Raw genomic sequence first — 19,106 nt, 5'->3', positions numbered from 1 at the left:
CTCAAGGCAAACATTCACATGAGGATTATACCAGAATTTGCTATGGAAAGAACAGAGTCGTAGAAGAATGAGGGAGAAGATGGAATATACAAGAAGGAGAAAAAAATAGGCTTCAAAAAATATCCAACAATGTGACCACCATTTGATGGTCTACTTTCTTCAGGTACATCTCTCAGTAGGTAAAGAGTTATTTCACACTTAAAAGTATTCACAAATATATATGTCTTGTTGAATGACATTTGCCCCCATTTAACTGCACTTAAGTGTTAATTGAGAGGTTTATAATAATTTTTAAATTATCGGCTATGGTAATATTTAGTGATCTGCTTTTTGTTGATAGGAGTTTACTTTTTAATCAAACATACAATGTATTTTTTTATTTCCTAGATCAACATGAGGTACTTGAACAGTCAAATACATGGAAATTTGCTTTTAATTTCTGCCCCATATTTTTTCTTTCCTTGGTACCAATAAAAAAGACCTAAGATAGTCCTTATCATCTTTCTTGGCTGTTCAGGGCATTTTGATCTAGGATACTTTGTGTAGTTTATACACATTAAACAAAAATTGGGGGCCAAGCTTTTTCATCTAAAATTCCCTGAGTCCTTTTATTCATCCCTTATGCCCATCATCCCTTGTCCCAAACTTAGCTCACACAGCAAAAAAAGAGGGAAACAACGTGGCAAGATTTTAAAGCCAGTAGTGGAGGAAGTGGAGAGTGGGGATTAAAAATAGAGTTTTTTCTCACTTTTTGTCTAAGCCAGAAAGTTGCAGGTTTTCTTTTGTGATTTTGTCAGTCTCTTTACTAGAAAGGAACCGTTACTTAAATTATTTAAATTATTTAGCCCCAACTAGAAAATCTAAAGATGGTCTACGTCAGGACTTCCCTGGTGGTCCAGTGATTGAGAGTCCCCCTTCCAGTGCAGGGGACGCAGGTTCTATCCCTGGTCGGGAACTAAGATCCCACATGCTGCAGGGCAACTAAGCCCGCATGCCACAACTAGATAGCCCGTGTTCCACAACTACAGCACCCACGGGCTCTGGAGCCCCCGCGTACCACAACTAGAGAGAAGCCCGTGTGCCGCAGGTGGGACCCAATGCAGCCAAAAATAAACATATATATATATATTTTTTTTTAAATAAAGATGGTCTATGTGCTGTAATGTAATTCTCATGTTTGTTAAAAATACTACCTTAGATGATGCAATTCTAAGACACTGCTGATTGTATTAAATTTTCTCCCTATAAATTTAAAGTTCGTTTTAATACCATAATATTTTTGGTATGATAAAATAACACACATAGAGATTGAGTGTAAAATACCTTCTGTATTAGTAAGAATAATGCTAACATCTGCAACAACAACAACAGAAAACCACCCAAAGGTTCATGTCTTAACCCTGTAGATTTTTCTTGCTAATATAAGTTCAGTGTGGGTGTCCTGATCAGCAGCAAATTTCCTCTGGCCTATGTAGATCCTTCTGTCTTTTGACTCTGCCATTCTCTGAGTTGGACATCTGTGTCTGTTCCAATGGGAGGAGAAAGTATGTGGGAAGGATCAGGGAAGATTTGTAAGGGCCAAGTCTCTTTATGGCATAAATGACTTGGATTTGGTAATAACTAATTTCTACCTGCAGAAGAAGTACCATGGTAAAAAAAAAAAAAAAAAAAAATCCCTAAATCCCTTTTACTTCTATAATTCTAGGTCTTTTGGAAGTTGATAGATTAATATTTAGCTAATTAGCATCCATATCATTTGTCTTGTTAATCTTGTCATTCGAGTATGGTTTAGAATAGATCCTTATCCATATAATATTGTTCTTTATTTAGTACACTGTTTTGTGTAATTTCACAATGTAAAGTCAATATTTGAATTTTATCTACAAATAAAATGTGCATAGTTGCATTTACTGCAAAACATTGAGTGGACTTCATTCAAGACTTAAAGACATAAATTAGTACCAGTATGCAATGATACATAAGCATGACATTTTGCTGGAAACAGATCACTCCATCCGGTATTGCTTAGTGCTTTTTTAATAAGGTTATATTAAATTTTTGTAGTGAAACTTGAAACCAAATGAATCTTTCTTCTTGGGGTTTATTTCTAGAGGTTTGGGTTTGTCTATAAACTCCAAATCCATGTGTGGTTCATAGAAAATGTTGGTAAGACTCAATCAACTTTTAGAAAACCTGGATAGAATTTCAAGCAATTAGGAACAAGAAGATGAATGTGCTTTGTTTACTTTAGACCAAATTCTGTGGCTTTGAATTTAGAATTGAACAATTGGAGTTCAAGTTCCATTCACAGGGAAAACATGACTTCCTAGTGGAAAGACCTGGAGAAAACAACTTTTACTTTGGAAAAATATAAAAATTGTTCATGCGTGGGCTCTGGAACAAAACATCGTGGTTGAAAAGAGGTCGCCTGAGAAGAATTTAAAGAAACTGTGTAATACAGTATGTTACTGCTGGTTGTTATTCTCACTACTGAAGTGAACTCCCAGAAGCCATAAGAGGTGTCAACACATATAATCTTCTTGGGCAAGAAAATGTTAACATAAGTCATATATTAATGAACAAAATTCAACCAGTTGCTTTTAAAATAAACAACAGAATGTTTTTAAAAGCAAACAGTTAGTTATCAGTGCATTGTCTGAATTCAGCTGATTGTATTCCAAATAATAATTCCTGGGAGGTAAATAAATGAAATCATTATCCTCATCATTTCAGAGGCAGGAAATCTGCTACTTGGTGTTAAGGGTTGAATTCGTGTGTGCTATGTGATAATGTGAGCCTTACAACCTTACTGCTCAGACAACAACTACCACCAAGACCTGGGTTGATTCACATGGTTGAAGAAAACTCTGTTATATTTGTGTGCTTATGCTTTGCCTTTTGGCCTTTTATAGATTTTGATTGGATAGCTTCATGGAAGAAGTGAATTTTCAAGACATATAGCTAAAAATACTGGTAAACTGGAAAACTAAGAGAAAAAATAACTTCTTCCAATTATATAGAGTGTGGAAAAGAGATACAGATCATGAATGTCAGAAGATATAGTTAAAGGGATGATTAAGCCCCAGACCTGGGGAAGAAAAAGAGACAGACTTAGAAATGAGAAAACTTCTGTCATGGCTTATATACGGTGTTGGATTCTCTTTTGCTTGAAAAACACATTTTTAAATTAAGGATGGAAATACTGTAAAAATTCAAAAACAGGCTATTAAATCTAAAATTTCTGAAATCAGTTTTACTCCTCAAAATTCAGCTGGATTCTTCTCTCCCAAGAGAAAAAAAATGAGATTTCTAGAGATAAGTTTTGGACTAACCTGGGCTGCTATTTGAGTGGGATCCATTTGGAACAAGCTTGGGTCAATTCTAAAGTCAATGCAATCTGGTTTTCAAATAAACCTGGACTGAGTTAAAGGTTGGGATGAAGGCCAACAGAAACCTGCAAACAGGTAAAATTTAACAAAACAAGCTAATTTGAATTGATTTTAAGATTTCTCCTGACCCAATTCTGGAGGGACCAGCCAAAATATTGAATGGTTATTCTGGATTTAGATTTGTTTAAATAAGTTTGTATGCAAATACCCAGGGAAACAAAATGTCATGTTTTGTGAAACTTTGCTTAATTTGAAAGCCATAACCTGAAAAGACCCAGACTTAACCCAGGTTTGTAAACAGCACTGGAAAATTTTAGATTTTGCAAGCTGATTGATTTGTAAGCAAATTGAGGAAGAAGCTTATTTTTCTTGTTTTGTTTTGTTTCCTTTTGTTGTTGTTGTTTAAATGTAATTTAGATTCCATGAATTCTAAGTTTTTAATTCAATAACTGGGGGTGAAAACCTTAGAACTGCTGGAAAGAAGAGATTCCATATAGAGAGTAATTCAAATAAAAGGTAGACAGAATTAATAATCCAAAATTCTCCACTTGGATAATTCAAACTCCCAAGCAGATATGTACACAGAAGGAAAAAAAATAGAATTCTAAACAGAAAATATTTGTTACAGTTTCATCTAGATTACTGATGACAACAAAACTCCAGCCTGCCATTTTCTCCTCATTAATTATTTTTCTAAATAAGGTCCCAATCATTAGTATAATCATCTGAACCCAGCACTGATGAAGAGAACTCAAAAGCAGTATTCACCTGTAGAAAAAAGGATGATAGACTCTGGATTAATTCAAAGCATGTTACTCAAAAAAAAAAAAAAAAGCATGTTACTCAACATTTTTTTAATTCTTAGGCAAAATCAGTAAACTCCAATTAAACTGTAAACTTACAGAGGACCAGTGACAGTATTTTCTATATCCTTTTTAAAGTACTCAAGATATCTAACAAGGTGTTAACTAGAGAATAGGTCCTATTAGGACTTCATGCTTTTAGAACATACCAACTTCTATCCACTGAAAGGATCTAGAAAAAAATATATCATCTCAATAACAATAACCAACCCTCACATCAATTTCCCATTAACAGGGATCAAGACTCTTTGAAAAAAGAGCTGATTCCAAGTCTGGGGCAGGAAATGTAAAACATGTGCTTGAAGCATTTTATCATACCATAAAGCAAAGGAGCTATCAAATTATATTATGCACATAATAACTCAGAAACCAACTTGAATAGACTTATAGTGGCCAATGATAGAACAATATGAACATTAGTAAGATAATAAACGCAGTGAATTGAAACATATGTAATATGTTTAAATGCCTGCAAAATATTACCAAAAATCCCTCATTGTTCATCTTTGGAGAATACTAGGAAACCAATCCACTATTTTGAAAACTGGAAAATAATAGAAAAGGACCAAGTCATTAATGTACACTTCAGCATGGTAGGACAATATTAGGACATGAAGGAAAAAGCAGAAGATAGAGATCTCAAAGATATGCAAGCTATATTGATTTAAACACAGAAGGTAAAGTAAAAAGTTCAATTCCTCTCCCTCACATACCCCTTCACAATTCCAATTCCCTCTCCAGATTCAACGACTATTAAGAGCTTTAGTGTTAAATTTTTTCATATGTGCTTACATATTTCTGTACATAAATGGAATCACACATAGTAATACACATATACTAATCTTCAGTTTGCTCTTGACAATCTTTCTACTTACTCTTTTAATTGCTACATATTATTATGGATGTGAAATAATTTGTTTATTAATTCTCTTATTGATAATCAAGATGGTTTCCAGTTTTTATGTTTCGCCTCTGCTACCATGCACATCCTTATTCATATGTCTCTGTATTCATATGCAATTGTTCTAATAAAATGGAGTCTTAAAGGTCAAATAATTGGGTCAGATGATACATGCAATTATAACAGCCTTATTTGGGTACAATTAATATAAATAAATATACAGTTTAATAATTTTTGACATATAAATACACTTATGAATTCATCACCACCCATAAACACAGGCAAAAACTATCCATCACCCCCATGTTTTCTCATGCCCCTTGGTAATACCTCTCTCTCACACCTTCCCCAATCCCCAAGCCATCACTATCTGCTTTCTTTCACTCGTCAAAGGAAATTGCACTGGACTGAGTTAAACAAGCTAGGAAGACTTTACTCAAAACTATTGCGATAGAGGCAGGGGAGGATCTTCAAGACGGCGGAGGAGTAAGACATGGAAATCACCTTCCTCCCCACAAATACATTAAAAATACATCTACATGTGGAACAGCTCCTACAGAACACCTACTGAACACTGGCAGAAAAACTCAAACTTCCCAAAAGGCAAGAAATTCCCCCACGTACCTGGTTGTGTGGCTGACAGGGTCTTGGTGTTCTGGCTGGGTGTCAGGCATGAGCCTCTGAGGTTGGAGAGCTGAGTTCAGGACATTGGTCCACCAGAGACCTCCCAGCCCCACGTAATATCAATCATCGAGAGCTCTCCAAGAGATCTCTGTCTCAATGCTAAGACCCAGCTCCACTCAACGAACAGCAAGCTCCAGTGCTGGACACGCAATGGCAAAAAAACTAGCAAGACAGGAACACAAACCCACCCATTAGCAGAGAGGCTGCCTAAAATCATAATAAGTTCATACACACCCAAAAACACACCACAGGACGTGGTCCTGCCCATGAGAAAGACGAGATCAGCCTCATCCACCAGAACACAGGCACCAGTTCCCTCCACCAGGAAGCCTACACAACCCACTGAACCAACCTTACGCACTGGAGGCAGACACCAAAAAGAACGGGAACTAGGAAACTGCAGCCTGCAAAATGGAGAACCCAAACATAGTAAGTTAAGCAAAATGAGAAGACAGAGATACACAGCAGATGAAGGAGCAAGGTAAAAACCCACCAGACAAAACAAATGAAGAGGAAATATGTAGTCTACCTGAAAAAGAATTCAGAGTAATGATAGTAAAGATGATCCAAAATCTTGGAACTAGAATGGAGAAAATACAAGAAACGTTTAACACGGACCTAGAAGAACTAAAGAGAAAACAAACAATGATGAAAAACAAAATAAATGAAATTAAAAACTCTCTAGAAGGAATCAATAGACGAATAACTGAGGCAGAGAATAGATAAGTGACCTGGAAGATAAAATAGTGGAAATAACTACAACAGAGCAGAATAAAGAAAAAAGAATGAAAAGAATTGAGGAGAGTCTCAGAGACCTCTGGGATAACATTAAGTGCACCAACATTCGAATTATAGGAGTCCCAGAAGAAGAAGAGAAAAACAAAGGGACTGAGAAAATATTTGAAGAGATTATAGTTGAAAACTTCCCTAATATGGGAAAGGAAACAGTTAATCAAGTCCAGGAAGCACAGAGAGTCACATACAGGATAAATCCAAGGAGAAACATGCCAAGACACATTTTAATCAAACTATCAAAAATTAAATACAAAGAAAAAGTATTAAAAGCAGCAAGGGAAAAGCAACAAATAACATAGAAGGGAATCCCCATAAGGTTAACAGCTGATCTTTCAGCAGAAACTCTGCAAGCCAGAAGGGAGTGGCAAGACATATTAAAGTGATGAAAGAGAAAAACTTACAACAGAGATTACTCTACCAGCAAGGATCTCATTCAGTTTCAACAGAGAAATTAAAACCTTTACAAACAAGCAAAAGGTAAGAGAATTCAGCACCACCAAACCAGCTTTACAACAAATGCTAAAGGTACTTCTCTAGGCAGGAAACACAAGAAAAGGAAAATAAGTACGATAACAAACCCAAAACAATTAAGAAAATGGTAATAGGAACATACATATCAATAATTACCTTAAATGTAAATGGATTAAATGCTCCAACCAAAAGACATAGACTGGCTGAATGGATACAAAAACAAGACCTATATATATGCTGTCTACAAGTGACCCACTTCAGACCTAGGGACACGTACAGACTGAAAGTGAGGGGATGGAAAAAGATATTAAATGCAAATGGAAATCAAAGAAAGCTGGAGTAGCAATTCTCAAATCAGAAAATAATAGACTTTAAAATAAAGACTATTATAAGAGACAGAGAAGGACACTACATAATGATCAAGGGATCAAACCAAGATGAAGATATAACAATAGTAAATGTCTATGCACCAACACAGGAGCACCTCAGTAAATAAGGCAAATGTTAACAGCCATAAAAGGGGAAATCGACAGTAACACAATCATAGTAGAGGACTTTTAACACCCCACTTTCACCAATGGACAGATCATCCAAAATGAAAATAAATAAGGAAACACCAGCTTTAAATGACACATTAAGAAAGATAGACTTCATTGATATTTATGGGATATTCCATCCAGAAACAACAGAATACACTTTCTTCTCAAGTGCTCATGGAACATTCTCCAGGATAGATCATATCTTGTGTCACAAATCAAGTCTTGGTATATTTAAGAAAATTGAAATTGTATCAAGTTTCTTTTCTGACCACAATGCTATTAGTCTAGATCTCAATTACAGGAAAAAATCTGGAAAAAATACACACATGGAGGCTAAACAATGCACTACTTAATTACCAAGAGATCACTAAAGAAATCACAGAGGAAATCAAAAAATACCTAGAAACAAATGACAACGAAAACACGATAACCCAAAACCTATGGGATGCAGCAAAAGCAGTTCTAAGAGGGAAGTTTGTAGCAATACAGTTCTGCCTCAAGAAACAAGAAACATCTCAAATAAACAACCTAACCTTACACTTAAAGTAATTAGAGAAAGAAGAACAAAACAAAACCCCCAAAGTTAGCAGAAGGAAAGAATCATGAAGATCAGATCAGAAATAAATGAAAAAGAAATGAAGGAAACAGTTGCAAAGATCAATAAAACTAAAAGCTGGTTCTTTGACAAGATAAATAAAATTGATAAACCATTAGCCAGACTCCTCATCAAGAAAGAAAGAGAGAAGACTCAAATCAATAGAATTAGAAATGAAAAAGGAGAAGTAACAGCTGACACTGCAGAAATACAAAGGTTCATGAGAGATTACTACAAGCAACTCTATGAAAATAAAATGGACAACCTGGAAGAAATGTACGCATTCTTAGAAAACCACAATCTTCTGAGACTGAACCAGAAAGAAATAGAAAATATAAGCAGACCAATCACAAGCACTGAAATTGAGACTGTGATTAAAAATCTTCCAACAAACAAAAGCCCAGGACCAGATGGCTTCACAGGCGAATTCTATCAAACATTTAGAGAAGAACTAATACCTATCCTTCTCAAACTCTTTCAAAATATAGCAGAAGGAGGAACACTACCAAACTCATTCTACTTGGCCACCATCACCCTGATACCAAAACCAGACAAAGATGTCACAAAGAAAGAAAACTACAGGCCAATATCACTGATGAACATAGATGCAAAAATCCTCAACAAAATGCTAGCAAACAGAATCCAACAGCACATTTAAAAGATCATACACCATGGTCAAGTGGGGTTTATCCCAGGAACACAAGGATTCCTTAGTATACACAAATCAATCAATGTGAAAAACCATATTAACAAATTGAAGGAGAAAAACCGTATGATCATTTCAATAGATGCACAAAAATCTTTTGACAAAATTCAACACCCATTTATGATAAAAACCCTTCAGAAAGTAGGCGTGGAGGGAACTTACCTCAACGTAATAAAGGCCATATATGACAAACCCACAGCCAACATCGTCCTCAATGGTGAAAAACTGAAACCATTACCACTAAGATCAGGAACAAGACAAGGTTGCCCACTCTCACCACTATTATTCAACATAGATTTGGAAGTGTTAGCCACAGCAATCAGAGAAGACAAAGAAATAAAAGGAATCCAAATCGGAAAAGAAGTAAAGCTGTCACCGTTTGCAGATGACATGATACTATACATAGAGAATCCTAAAGATGCTACCAGAAAACTACTACAACTAATCAATGAATTTGGTAAAGTAGCAGGATACCAAATTAATGCAAAGAAATCTCTTGCATTCCTATACACTAATGATGACAACTCTGAAAGAGAAATTAAGGAAACACTCCCATTTACCATTGCAACAAAAAAGAATAAAACACCTAGGAATAAACCTACCTAAGGAGACAAAAGAGCTGTATGCAGAAAACTGTAAGGCACTGATGAAAGAAATTAAAGATGATACAAACAGATGGAGAGATATACCATGTTTTTGGATTGGAAGAATCAACATTGTGAAAATGACTATACTACCCAAAGCAATCTACAGATTCAATGCAATCCCTATCAAACTACCAATGGCATTTTTCACAGAACCAGAGCAAAAAAATTTCACAATTTGTATGGAAACACAAACGACCCCTAATAGTGAAAGCAATCTTGAGAAAGAAAAACATCTGGAGGATTCAGGCTCCCCAACTTCAGACTATACTACAAAGCTACAGTAATCAAGACAATATGGTACTTGCACAAAGACAGAAATATAGATCAATGCAACAGGATAGAAATCCCAGAGATAAACCCACACACATATGGTCATCTTATCTTTGATAAAGGAGGCAAGAATATACAGTGGAGAAAAGACAGCCTCTTCAATAAGTGGTTCTGGGAAAACTGGACAGCTACATGTAAAAGAATTAAATTAGAACCCTCCCTAACACTGTACCCAAAAATAAACTCAAAATGGATTCAAGACCTAAATGTAAGGCCAGACACTCTCAAACTCTTAGAGGAAAACATAGGCAGAACAGTCTATGACATAAATCACAGCAAGATCCTTTTAGACCCACCTCCTAGAGAAACAGAAATAAAAACAAAATTAAACAAATGGGACCTAATGAAACTTAAAAGCTTTTGCACAGCAAAGGAAACCATAAACAAGATGGAAAGACAACCCTCAGAATGGGAGAAAATATTTGCAAATGAATGAACTGACAAAGGATTAATCTCCAAAATTTACAAGCAGCTCATGCAGCTCAATATCAAAAAACAAGCAACCCAATCCAAAAATGGGCAGAAGACCTAAATAGACATTTCCCCAAAGAAGATATACAGATTGCCAACAAACACATGAAAGGATGCTCAACATCACTAATCATTAGAGAAATGCAAATCAAAACTACAATGAGCTATCACCTCACACCGGTCGGAATGGCCGTCATCAAAAAATCTACAAACAGTAAATGCTAGAGAGGGTGTGGAGAAAAGGGAACCCTCTTGCACTGTTGTTGGGAATGTAAAGTGATACAGCCACTATGGATAACCCTATGGAGGTTTCTTAAAAAACTAAAAATAGAACTACCATACGACCCAGCAATCCCACTACTGGGCATATACCCTGAGAAAACCACAATTCAAAAAGAGTCATGTACCAAAATGTTCATTGCAGCTCTATTTACAATAGACATGGAAGCAACTTAAGTGTCCATTAACAGATGAATGGATAAAGATGTGGCACATATATACAATGGAATATTACTCAGCCATAAAAAGAAATGAAATTGAGTTATTTGTGGTGAGGTCTGTCATACAGGGTGAAGTAAATCAGAAAGAGAAAAAAAATACCGTATACTAACACATATATATGGAATCTAAAAAAAAATGGTCATCAAGAACCTAGGGGCAAGATGGGAATAAAGACACAGACCTTCTAGAGAATGGACTTGAGGACACAGGGAGGGGGAAGGGTAAGCTGGGACAAAGTGAGAGCGTGGCATGGACATATATACACTACCAAACGTAAAATAGATAGCTAGTGGGAAGCAGCCGCATAGCACAGGGAGATCAGCTCAGTGCCTTGTGACCACCTATGGGGGTGGGATAGGGAGGGTGGGAGGAAGAGAAACGCCAAAGGGAAGCGATATGGGGACATATGTATATGTATAACTGATTCACTTTGTTATAAAGCAGAAACTAACACATCACTGTAAAGCAAGTATACTCCAATAAAGATGTTTAAAAAAAAAAAAAAGGAAGAGCTTAGGGGGAAAGAGGACTTTAAAAATGAATTGAAAACAAACTCAAAGGCACTGGACGTTCATTACAAGTTCCTCCTGCCAGGCAAGAGGCTGTTAAAATGAAATAAAGAATTTAAACAACAACAACAACAAAAAAGAAAGTGTGTTCACATTACTCTATCATCATGTTGAATTAATTTCAAGATAGACTTGTCCTGAGTAAATTCAAATTAATTAATTTTAAATGTTAATCTTTTATGATTATAAAATTAGTACATGCTCATTCTAGAAAATTTGGAAAAAAGAAAAAATAAACAGAAGGAAAAAATTGAAAAAAATAATTCTGTATACTTTCTGATTAACAATTCCATCTTTAAGTCATTTCTCTCTTCTCTAATTTTACTGTAAGCCGTCAAGAGAAGCCAAGCCACGTCTTCAACACCGGGTCTAGAAATTTCCTCAGCCAAATATTCAATTTCATTGCTCACAAGTTCTACCTTCTACAGAACATGAGAACACAAACATAATCTAGCCAAGGTCTTTGCCACTTTAGAACAAGGATGGCCTTCCCTCCATTGTCCAGTAACATGACCCTCATTTCCACCTGGACCTCATCACATTGGCCTTCACTGTCCATATGCCTATCAAAAATCTGTTAAGATTACCAAGGTATTCTCTAAGATTCTCTATAGCCTTCCTCTTTTATTTCTGGGCTCTCACCAGAATCACCCTTTACAGTCTGCTCACAACGAAGGAGGCTTTTTCTACCATGTACCTCAAAACTCGCCCAGGCTCTACTCATTACCCAGGTTTAAAGCCACGTCCACATTTTTAGGTATCCGTTACAGCAGCACCTCCACTTCTCAGTACCAATTTCTATCTTAACCCATTCGGGCTGATATAACAAAATACTGTAGACTGGGTGGCTTATAAACAACAGAAATTTATTTTACAATTCTGGAGGCTGGGAAGTCCAAGATCAAGACAGCAGCATATTCAGTGTCTAACGAGGTTCCATTTCCCTCTTGATGGCTATCTTCTCATTGTAACCTCATATGGCAGAAGCGACAAGGGAGCTCTCTCAGGCCTCTTTTATAAGGGTACTAATCCCACTGGTAGGACTCTGCCCTTATGACCCAACCACCTCCTATAGGCCCTACCTACTAATACCACCACATTGGGTTAGGATTTCAACATATGAATTTGGGAAGAGTTACACACAATTAGTCTATAGCACCTGTTAAAGGAAAACCTTAAGCAAGAAAAAGACATTCAAATTAAGGAAACAATTACAATGCTTAGAATAGAAAATTTATGGTATGTATTTTGATTACATGAAATTATAAGTCAGGACTTAATATTTTAATTGCAATATTTTCAGTCTCACAGACTTTAAGTTGAAAATATTTAAAGAAAAATCATTCTTATTTTATCTTTTGAAAAATTTCCAATGACTTTAGACTTTACCAGAAAAAAAGAAGTAAATTAAATTGAAATACTTCAACATTGTCTTTAAAAGGATGGGCTGTGAGCCAACAGCTACCATGTGTATACTTGCCCTATAACATTTTTTGTATACATTTCTATACTTTCTTGTAATGAAAGAGGTGGGCCTGGCCACAGGTCCCTTGGTGAAACATTTGTCAAAGAAATATTTGTGGCAAAGAAATATTTGTCATGCATTCTTGTGGTGAAATTGCAAGTTTGTTTCTCAAAGGGACATAGTATCGCCTTCAGACAACAAACTCGGGGTCTGAGAATTTCTTTACATCTGGAAGCTGAGTGAAGGATCATGATTTTCCATAACAACAACTGTTATACTTCTCACCCACACTCAATTTTTTCTGGTTATACAAGCCAAGTAACCCCCTAGTGGGTTTTGCCCATATAGTGTTCCTCTGACAACAGATGGTCTATTAGCTGCCCAACAGGTCCCTGTGGGTCAAGGACTATGACTCCAGTTGCTCCTCATTTTGGTAATTATGTGTACCTTTTACTCTGTTGATTAAATGCTACCAACTAGCCTCTGTCAGTTCCAAATCCTTTGGAACTGATACCAGTTTGATGACACTGACAGTTTGATAGCAGTATCTTCCACTGTAAAGCCTGGTCAATCAAGACAGCCACTCCCGAACTTCTCAAACATCTCACTTATCAGTATTGCCCTTAAACTCAAGCAAGCAGTCTAGGTACCTCCAGGGTACACCCCAAGGTACCCCCTGGGATTGCCTGCACTTTAGAGGGATATGTTTACATTTTTCTAAGTTCTCCTCAGGTGCCTGGGACTGGCCATGACCAGCAATTCCATGCAAGTGGAGAACTTCAAACTTGGACCTGGACTCACATCCCTCTTTCTCCCATTCGGGACATTCTCCAACTACCTAGCCTACACGTAGGGTCACCAGATGCCCTGAGGAACCCCATAATCCGCAACTATGGGACTCTCCGGATCAGAACCCAGTTCTAGGAGGGCGGCCTACTAGGCAAATCATTCCTACTGACCAGTGCAGTTTTTCTTTCACAGGATCACAGAGGTTGGTTCACCAGAATAGTGTTGACACACTGATTTGAGGTGACTGTCACTCACGTCAGACGCAGGACAAGTTCAGGGCTCTTGGCTAGTGATGTTCACTCTTGGGTTTAAGTCACGTGTGTGAGCCCATGCCTTATTTCACATAATGTGATTTTGAGATTCATCTATATTAGTGTATATATCATTAGTTCATTCTTTTTATTGACGAATAGTATTCCATTGTGCAAATATAGCACAGTTTATCCATCTATGATGTACATTTCAATGGTTTCCAATAATTGGCTAGTATTTTTTTTTTTTTTTTTTTTTTTACGGTACACGGGCCTCTCACCGCTGTGGCCTCTCCCGTTGCAGAGCACAGGCTCCGGATGCACAGGCTCAGCGGCCATGGCTCACAGGCCCAGCCGCTCCGCGGCATGTGGGATCTTCCCAGACCGGGGCACGAACCCGTGTCCCCTGCCTCGGCAGGCGGACTCTCAACCACTGCGCCACCAGGGAAGCCCTTGGCTAGTATTATTAAAGCTGCTATAAACATTTGTGCATAGGCTTTGTACATAAATGTGGATATTGGTTGTCAGTCCATTGGGATAAATACCTAAGAGTGGAATTGTTAGATATGTTAAGTACCTGTTTAATGTATAAGATACTGCAAAACTGTTTTCCAAAGTGGATGTAAAATTTACCTCTCACTGAAAATTTATAAAAGTTCCAGTTGCTCCATATCCTTGTCCAGAATCAGTATCAGCAGTCTTTTTAATTTTTGCCCTTCTAGTGGATACAAAGTAGTACCTCATTGTGGTTTTAATTTGGATTTGGATTAGACTGTATAATGTTAATAGCTTCTGTATTGGCATAATGATTGGTTTATTTTATTTCCAGTTGAATCCAACTATCTCATTGGATTTGATGAATAATGATGTTGAGCATTTTTCATATGCTTGTTGACCATTTATGTATCTTCTTTTATGAAGTCTCTATTCAATTCTTTTCGAATTGAACTATTTGTTTGTTATTATTGCATTGTAAGAATACTTCATATATTCTGGCTTTAAGTCTTTTGTTAGATACAAATATTGTGAATACTTTCTTCCATTTTGTAATTTGCCTTTTTATTTTCTTCATGGTGTCTTTTGGAAAGCAGGCAGTTATAATGTTGATGAAGTCTAATTTATCATTTATTATGATGAGTACTCTTCTGTGTCCTCTCTCTCTAAGGAGTCTTTGCTCATCACAAAGTAGCAAAAGTTTTCTCTTATATCTTCCTCTAGAAGTTTCATAGTTGTAGCTTGTATATTTAAGTCTGTGATATATTTTAAAGTAATTTTTGTATACTGTTTGAGATTAGTGTTGAGGTATATATATTTTTATATAGATATCTATTTGTTCCAGCATCATTTTTGAAGAGACTGTAAAAAGATAATGTAAGTCCTGCCTCCAGCTCTGTCCTGTCTCAAAATTGTTTTCATTCTTCTAGGTCCTTTGTATTTTCATATAAATTTTAGAATAAGATTGTCAATTCCTTTTTGAAAGGGGAGAAGGGTTACTGGATGTCAGCTAGCACTTCACTGAATCTATAGATAAATTTAGGGAGAATGGACTTCTTAACAATATTGAGTCAGATCTTCACTAACTTCTCTTATCAAATATTTGAGGTTTTCAGTGTAACTGTCTTGCACATCCTCTCTTAAACCTAAGTATTTTATCTTTTTGATGTATTGTAAAAGGAATTTTTTATTCCATTTTTCAAATGTATATTGCTGGTACATATCAATACACTGAGTTCTTCATATTGATCTTGCATTCTGTGACCTTGATGACTTCATTTAATACTTTTAAGTTTTTTTAGAAGATTCCTTAGGGTTTTCTATATAGACAGTCATATCAATTGCAAACAGAAACAGGTTTTTTTTCTTCCTTTCTGATTTTATACCTTTTATTTCTTTTAGAAGTTGCCTTATTGTACTGTTTATTCCAGTAGGATAATGAATAGAAGTGATGACACTGACATCTTTACCTTATTCCTGATCTAAGAGGGAAAACATCAGTCTTTCACCATTAAATGATATTAACTTGGGGTTTTTGTAGATGCCTTTATCAGGTTGAGAAAGTTTCCTTCTCTTCCTACTATGCTGAATGGTTTTATCTTGAATGTGTGTTGAATTTTACCAAAATCTTGCTCTGTGTGTGCTGAGTTGATCATATAATGTTTCATCCTTGTTCAGTTAACGTAGTTAATTATGTTGTGTGCTTTTCAAACATTAAAATAAGCTTGCATTCCGTAAACAAACTCTACTTGGCCATAGTGGAGTTGTAAATCTTTTGTGTATATTTGTGAGTTCATTTGCCTGTACTTTGTTGAGGATTTTTGAATCTGTGTTTGTGAGGGATACTTGCCTCTCTCTTATTCAATTCAGGCTTCTATAACAGACCATAGACCAGTGGCTTCTATACAACAGAAATTTATTTCTCACAGTTCTGGAGGCTGGAAGTTCAAGATCAAGATACCAGATGATTGAGTTCTGGCAAGAGCCCTCTTCCAAGTTGTAGACGGCCAACTTCTCATTGTATCCTCACATGGTGCAAAGCAGACATTAAGCAAACTCTGACCCCTTTCCTGACCTCATCTATTCCTAATTACCTCCCCACCTCCCAGTACCATCACATCAGGAGTGTAAGATTTCAATATACGAATCTGAGCAGGGGATGGAGGAGGACACATTCAGTCCATAACAGTCTCTGATCTCTTCTCTTATAAATCTTTGTCAGATTTTGGTATCAGGCTTATACTGATCACATGAAATGACTTGGGAAACATTCCTCTCTCTACTTTCTGAAGGAGAGTTTATATATGATTGGTATTATTTCTTACTTTGTGCATGATAGAATTTACCAGTGAAACTGTCTGGGCCTTGAGTTTTCTTTGTGAAAAGTTTTTGATTATTATTACAAATTCAATGTATTTAACAGTTATATGGCTATTCCAATTGTCCACTTCTTCTTGAGTCACTTTTGGAAAGTTGTATTTTTCAAAAAACTTATCCATTTCATCTAATTGCCAAATTTGTTGGCACAATTTGTTCCTAATACTCTTTTACTTTCCTATTAAAATCGGTAAGATATATAATAGTATTTCTTCTTTTATTTGTAATATTGGTAATTTATATTTATTCATTTCTTGGTTTGTCCTGTGGGGCTTATTGATTTTATTACTCTTTCAAAGAATGAATTTTGAGCTTTGTTAATTTTTCTGTTTCTAAATCATAGACTTCTGTGCTGACTTTATTATTTTTTCCTATGATTTTTTCCTTCTACTTATTATTTTTCCTTCTACTTATTTTAGGTTTAATTTACCGTTTTTCTTTACCTCTTAAAGTGGAAACATGTCAAATTTTTTAAACCTTCCTTCTCTTCTATTATAGACTTTTAAAGCTATAAATTTCCCTCTAAGCACTACCTTTCCTGTATCCACAAATTTTGATATGTTGTATTTTTACTATCATTCAACTCAAAATATTTTATTATTTTCTTGTGATTTCATCTTTGAGACATGGGTTATTTAGACATGTGTTATTTAATGTCCAAATGTTTTGACATTTTCTAAATAATTTAGTTATTGATTTCTGATACAACTCTATTGTGGTCATAGAATACAATCTGTAATTTACAAATCTTTGGAAACATATTGAGATTACTTTTATGATCTAACATATGTCTACTTTGATGAGCTTTCCATATGCAGTTGAAAAGAATGTTTATTCCATGGTTATTGGGTACAGTGTTTTGTAAATGTCAATTAGCTCAAGTTGGTTGAGAATGTGCTCAGATCTTCTATATCTAAACTAATTTTTGTCTACTTGTTTATTAATCACTGAGAAAGTGGTACTCAACACTTCCATTATTCTTTTCCATATGTTCTGTCAATTTTTTCTTCATGAATTTTGAAGCTTTGTAATTAGATATATATACATTTATTATTATGTCTTCCTAATGAATTGGTCCTCTTTTGACTTATAAATGTCCCTTTTATCTCTTGTAAAATGCTTTGTCTTAAAGTCTACTCTTTCTAAAATTAACATACACCAGCTTTCTTGTGCCATTTGGTTGGTATATTACTTTCTGTCTTTTTTGTTCAATTTATGCATATATTTAAATTTAAAGTGCATCCTTAATAGATGCATATACTTGTGTCTTCCATTCTTATCTAATCTGACAATCTCTGACCTTCAGTGGGAACATTTTACATTTAATATAATTTATATTACATTTACATTTAATATAATTATTGCTATAGTGTGTTTAAGTCTACCACCTTGCTATTTGTTTTCCATTTGTCTCTTCTGTTTTGTTATTCTGTTGTTCATTTCATTGATATTTTATTTCTATTACTTCTATTGGTTTCTTAGCTCTTCTTTAGAATTTTTAGTGTTCTTTCAGGGCTAACAATGCATTCTTAATTTATTAGAGTCTGGGTAGAGTCAAAATTGTACAGTTTCACACATTACACTTGACAACACTTCCTTCTTCACACTTTTCACTTGTTACTTGACACTTGACACACCCCTCTTCACATTTCATACGTATACTCCACAAATCTAACAGCCTTACAATATTATAATTCCATTTATCCAACGCCCCCAACTTCTGTGCTTTTTTTGGTCATATATTTACTTCTATATATATTATAAAGTCCACCTTATAATGTTATCATTTTTGTTTTAAACAGTCAGGTGCCTTTTAAGGAAATTATGAAGTGATAAAAATAATCTTTTATACCATCCACATGTTGCCACTTCTGGCAAACTTCTTGTCTCCTTTATGTAGATTTGGGTTTTCATCTGGTGTCATTCCCTCCTCAGTCTCAAGAATGCCTTTAGAATTTTTTTGTTTTGCAGGCCTGCAAGATCTAATTCCCTCAGCTTCCATTATCTGAAAATGTCTTTATTTCACTCAGTTTTTAAGAGATATTTTCTCTGGATATAGAATTCTGAGGATTTATTTTCCTGTCAGCACTTTCAGGACATTTCTACTCTCTTCTGACATCCACTGTTTCTGATAAAAACTAGGCAAACGTTCTTATTGTTGTTCACTGGTATGTTATATGTCCTTTTTCCCCTCTGGCTGCTTTCAAGATTTTATTTTTATGCTTAGTTTTCAGCAGTCCACTATGATGTGCCTAGGTGCAGCTTTCTT

Source organism: Delphinus delphis, chromosome 17 (assembly GCF_949987515.2).
Source record: "Delphinus delphis chromosome 17, mDelDel1.2, whole genome shotgun sequence".
In the NCBI taxonomy this organism is placed as follows: domain Eukaryota; kingdom Metazoa; phylum Chordata; class Mammalia; order Artiodactyla; family Delphinidae; genus Delphinus; species Delphinus delphis.
Note: the sequence above shows the minus strand (reverse complement) of the source record.